Consider the following 6104-nt stretch of genomic DNA (forward strand, 5'->3'; position numbering starts at 1 on the left):
CACCTCCTCAGCCACACAGCCACCTCCTCAGCCACACAGCCACCTCCCCACTCAGACCCCTAACTCTTCTCTCCCTACCTGACTTGCCTTTGTCCCTCTCCAGGCTCCTTACAGGTTCAAGATCCCCAGCTAACTCAGGACTTCAACCTGAATCCCTTCTAGACCAACCTCCGTCATGGCCAGCCACTCCACCCCCTCTTCCATGTCCCCATGTAGACCTAGAGCTCACCCCAGAACATTCAGGGATGAGTTAACCGACTGAGCAAGTTTCAGAGGGGTTCCAGAACAGGAGTTAGGAACTCCCACAGAGAGGCAGATGGTATGATGTAGATCTCAAAGCAAGGTGGTCACAGAGAAGCTGGATTCTGGAAGCCAAGGAGCTACTGCAGCTGCTGACTTCCCAGCAGACTTCAGTGAAGGTCATAAGATGTAGGACTACCAGGTGAGGCCAAGGACAAAGGGTCAGAGACGGTGCTGGTGGCATGAAGGATCACTCTAAGTCCTGACAGGGAGCATCAGAGTCGGGTTCAAGAAAAACAGATCTGTGGGTGATGAGAGGTTTGAAGATGAGAGGTGCAGCTGCAGGTGGTAACTCTAGTCAGAGCCGTGAGCAAGAGCATCAAACACAGGTAACCCAAGTATTCTCTGGGCCCATTGTCCAGCTTCCTGAGCCTCTGTATTTCTACTGGCTCACCTCAGAAAGAGGGGTTACTGCAAGAGAGAGCCTGGGTGTACCCAGATCTGTCCCATCAAGCAGTATCCCAGGACTGACCCATCTCACACAGTCTTGATTTCTGAAAGAGCCACCTGACCCACCACTTTCAGGGAGGCTCAAGGGTCATGAGTGGTTGCCTGTTTGTCATCAATTGAAATTGCAGGAGGACAAGCAAAGGTGAGAGGGAATCCCTTGTAAAGATTGTGTGGAAGCCTAATGACAGCTGAGGGAGAATGGGGAAGCCTTGACTCTAAAGGTATCTTCACAGCACAAAGCTCAGCAGCATCTCCATCCCACAGACCTTCAACTGGACTTCATGCTGGAATTCGGGGAAAGAGCAGAGAGTCTCGGGTCCTATCCTCCAGCATTCCCACGGGTGGGAGACACAGCGGAGGGAAGGGACACTTAGCCCATGCTGTGATAAGCTGTGCTATTATGTTCACAAGGTCCTGCCTGGTGGAGATGATGTTTAAAGAGAGATTGAAAAGGTTATTGATGATAATGAGCCGAGGGGGGGGGTAGAGGACCCCAGAAGAGCTAGAGCTATGTTTCAGTGCTTGGGAAGTAAGCCAGGGTCCTACCAGACACAATTCAAAAAAATGAAACCATGAGTGACAGCCAGTGATTATTTTTGGACAGATTAGATAAAATCCTTGAGAACTAAACCTCTTGGAGCCTTCTACACAAAACCTACACTTCACTGGGATCATAGCCAGGTCCTCAGGACAGATTCTACAACTCAGATTGATTGGCCTGAACCATGGCCCCCCCCGTGTGTGGAGACAGATTTTGTGATGACTTCATCTCTATATGTCCAGTGGGACCTTGGCTTTTGGACTTGTAGGGATAAAATTTGCTTTCACTTCAGTGCTTGGACTTTCCGATCACATATCTTCAAAGGGGTACTGTGGTCCCCCCAACCCCCAAGTGGTCCCAGGCCTGTCCTGCTCTAAATAATTGCCCAGAGAGGTAGGGGTGGAGAGGAGCATCGGAAGAAAGCTGGTATCTGGTTCAGAGCTTTTCCCACTAAGCCTGACCAGGCAGGCCCTCCTTTTGCCCTCCCTGTTTGTTTCCTGTTGCCTGGATACCTGGATAAAGGACTGAGAGAGAGAAGGTGGGGCTTGTCTCAACTCAGCCAGGCCTGGCTGGAAAGGGAAGTGTTAACTCTCAGGAGAGCCATAAGCCCTGCCCAAGAGTGAAGAGGAAGCCTCCCCTCCTCCTCCTCCTCCAGGTTCCTCCTTCCAACACTTCCCCCGGAAGACTCTGTAAAACCCAGTTTCCAGAACCACCGGCACTGTCCCACATAAAGCTCACCATGCAGAGTGGAGACAGAGAGCTTCAATAGGTTCTGCGCCTGTTTAGTGTGGCCCCAGAGTGAGGCTAGGGCTGTGCATTTCATACACAGGAAGACACACGTGGACTGAGCTTTCTGAGCACCGAGGTCTGCTCTGGGATGACGGGTTCCATTAGCAGGTAGGTAGTGAGCACCCTGTCTCTCAGGGAATGCAAGCTGGATTCTGTAACCACTTGCCTAAGGCTTACAAAGAAGACTGGAACTCTGGCAATTCTCCAAAGGCTCATCTAGCCGAGAGTTCTCATGGTTTGGTGTTCATTCCCATTAGCCCAGAGACAGACCTTCTCCAGCAGCCATGTAGGAAAAAAAATTCAGGAACTCTAAGGAGTTTCTTTCAGGCCCGCCCTCTCTAGCCCTTCTCCCTTCCCTATCTCCTCTTTCTGGGAGGCTGAGAAAGTCACTGCTTCAGCTGCACCACTGTCCCCCAGCACCAAAGTCATCAAAACCATTGAGACAGAGCCACCCTTTCCAAAAAGGCTATAGGTATGAGTGCAGGAGTTTGAACCTCAGGAGAACCCCGGGGACAAGGGCAGGAGCTGTGGGCACTGAAGCGGGGGAAGGGGTTGAACTAGTTAAGGATAGATAAATCATGATTTCCTGGGATGCATTTCAGTGCATGGAGAGAGACTTGGGTCACCTTTCGATAGGAAGGGACCTGAAGTCCCTCAGGACTAGTTGTCTTTACCACGGAGCTTCCAGGCTTCACAAGAATGTGGCAGGAGGGGCGTGGTCAAAAGAACAGAAAGCTAGGAACTCTTTGTCCCTAAGCCTCCAAGCCTGTGTATCCAGACTTCTTGTCTGAGAATTCAGCGTCTTCTTTCTTCCATCACCTAAACAGCTGCCACCTTTCCTCACCCCCCAAACCCTGAAGAGCTTTGAACTCTGAGAGCCCCTTTCATCCGAGCCTATTCAAAGTGCTTTTACTGAGACCAATTAATGCCCAGCTGTGACCCAAGTCACACTCATAGGGGTGCTGAAGCTTTCAGGAGTACCAAAGGACATCCCAGCACCCCGCTGAGTCAGGAACTACATGGCTAGGCCACCTGAGCCAGCAGCAGAGTCATACCCAGCTGGAGCAGATGCAAAGGTTCAGAGACCGTCCCCCAAGCCACCTCAGAGCCTGGCAACAGGCTCACGTGGGCAGGTCGGGCAGAGAGCCCAGGCAGGAGCTGGGGCACACGTGCCTGAGATGCAGCCAGCTGCAGATCTGACTGGGTGTTCTACCTGAGACCCAGTCACTGGGTTTCCTAGACTGGACCAATCCAGTCTGACAGATTCCAGAGGCCTAAGACAGTCTATGAGATCCTTGGACGTTAATACCTACCTTTCTATATAAGACAATATAAATGTAAGAAATAAAAGAATCTGAACCTGGTATGGTGGTACATGCTTTTAATCTCAGAACTTGGAAGGCAAAGGCAAATGGATCTCTGTGAGTTAGAAACCTTCCTGGTGTACATAGTGAGTTTCAGGATATCCAGAGCTACTTAGAGAGGGGCTATCTCAAAAATAAATAAATAAACAAATAAATAAATAAATCGGCCATAACTAAGTTACTAATTGTTTGAGCACTCAAAACAAACAAACAGAAAAACTTTACATCAACGAAGAAAATACACCAACACCAGGACACCTCCTACTTATCTCCTGGTCCCCATCCCCAACCCGAACCCATCCCACTGCCCTCTGCAGCCTCCCAGAAAACCTCAAGGCTGATCCGTGGCTTGGAGGGAAACATAAAGCCACTTGTGCCTCTTGAGCATAAGGTCAGCAGAAGATTCCCTCAGAAGAAGTTCTCTAGCAGAAAGAGCTTGGCCAAGGGCCAAGAGCTAACCTTTAGAGGCAAGACTAGGCTGGTCGTTCCTGATTGCCTGGGGGTACCCAAGAGCCCTCGATATCACGTCTTTGTACCCACCTCACTTCATTCCCACCTCCCGTAGGCTGTATTCACCCCACTTCCTACTGACTCAACCACTGTTGCCACAGATGGACCTCCCCTACTTCAGCCAGGTGACTGACTTCCATGTGGACCTAGTCCCACTGCCAGTCACCATTAAGAGGACTAGAGGGGGGCTGGAGAGACTGCTTGACAGTAAAGGACTTGCCTGTCGTCAGTGAGGCTCCCACTCATCCCCCAGCAGTAAAAAATCACCCCCACAAAGCACCTTAGAAGGAGCGGGTAGGAGGGTTATACGAGGCGAAGATCCCAACAGCCCTCAGAACTGTCCCACTTAGAGGAACTGGGCTCTAGAAGATGAGCCAGATAATTCTAGAGGCTACAGAAGCCTGTTGAAGAGTCACAAATCCTAAGAGAAGGTATCAAACCCCTCCTCCACATTATGGGCCAATTTGAAAAAGTTAATGGGCAATCCTTTGTGTTGAGATTATCTCCCAAACCATCTTTATGTATATGTATGTGTATATACATATATATGGCTAGTTTCTTTTTTTAAGGTTCTTTTATGTGTATGGATATTTTGCCTGCATGCACAGATGTGTGCACCACATGTGTGCCTGGTGCCATGGATCCCCTGGAACTGGAGTTGTACATGGGGGTGAGCTGCCATGTGGGTGCTGGGAATTGAACCTCTAGAGGGTTAACCAGTGCTGGTAACTGCAGAACCGTCTCTCACAGACCCAGCCACCTTCATATTCTTAGTTGGCTATAGTCCCTTCTCCAAAACCAGACTTTTATCCCTGTGCCTAAACCCTTTCCAGGCTGTCTCACTCAGGGGCCATGGGCTCTGAAAGCTCCCCAGAGCTGCATTTCCCCAGCAGCAGCCCTGGCCAAATGCCAGGCTTGTCTTACACCTCCTTCTTCCCTGGCTTGCACAGCAGAGCAGGCCCATTCTTTTCAACTCTGCAGGCAGTGGGTGTAGAACCAGCCAAATAGCAGGTACCAACAATGGTTCTCACATTCTTGAGAAAGTTGTCTGAAATAGATGAGGCTTGTTCTGTGGTCTCACCAACAACTGAACAATGTGCCAGCTAGAGGCAGACTAGAATCCTTGGTGACACCACTAATGCTTTCTCTTCTATCATGGGCTGGGTACCACACTGCCCAAGACCTTTAGGAAAGAATGGATACACATCTCTGGATTGGAGGGCATTGAGTTAGGGTTTTTTTCCCCATCCAAAGGAGTTTCCCACCTAGTTGTATAAAAGTAATAGTCTTCTAGTTGAGGAAAATGGAGAGGGTAAGTGAGGAAGCCACTGGGTCCTGAGAAAGAAAAAACACAGGAAACAGCTTGTGACTCTCCTTGGGCGCTATGAAAAGAGGACTCTTGCCCCAGGCCCTTGTAACCTGGCGTCATAAACACCCAGGACGCCAGCAACTGTCCTCTCCTCCTCAGCCGGTTGCATGGAGACAAGAGTAGACTCTGGGAGATGGAGCAAGGGCCCGGGGGTAGAAGAGAGGGCAGCACAGTGATGGTTTTAGACGGAAGCCCTCCTTCCAGGACAGAGAACTGCCTCTATCATTGAAAGATGGCGTTGCCATTCAAAATGGAAGGCTTGATGCTCAAGGACCTTCTAAAACTGCTGAGCTCATCCTAAAGGTGTATGAAAGCTGAGGGAAGAATCAGCACAAATGAGAAGCTTCCAGAAAAGGGGACCAAATCGACTGTAGTAAACTTGAGTGCCTAGACGGTTCGTGGTATACCTAGTGTTCAGTAAGTACCTGAAGAGCGGATGTGTAAATAGGCATACGCTGGGGCAAAGCAGGAAGAGTTTCCAACAGAACTGTTGAGGAGGCCCACTCACGGGATAAAGCAAACGGAGAAGAGCATAGCCGCAAGTGAGGGCCAGCTGTATTTGGGTGAGGAGCTGTGCCCTGGGGCCTCAATGAGACTGGGGCAAACGTTTGTGCTGCACTGCTGCCTGGAATTGAAAGGGATCTAAGCAGGAAAGGATGAAGTCCAGAGCGTTGAGCCCTGGGCTCACACACTACCTCTTCCATACATGCAGTCTGAGTCACAGGAGCCAGAATAAGCCAGTCCCAGCTACTCATGCTCCTCCCCCTCCAACTCTGCCCTG

The sequence above is a fragment of the Grammomys surdaster genome, unplaced genomic scaffold, assembly GCF_004785775.1.
Source record: "Grammomys surdaster isolate TR1022 unplaced genomic scaffold, NIH_TR_1.0 125341, whole genome shotgun sequence".
Lineage (NCBI taxonomy): Eukaryota > Metazoa > Chordata > Mammalia > Rodentia > Muridae > Grammomys > Grammomys surdaster.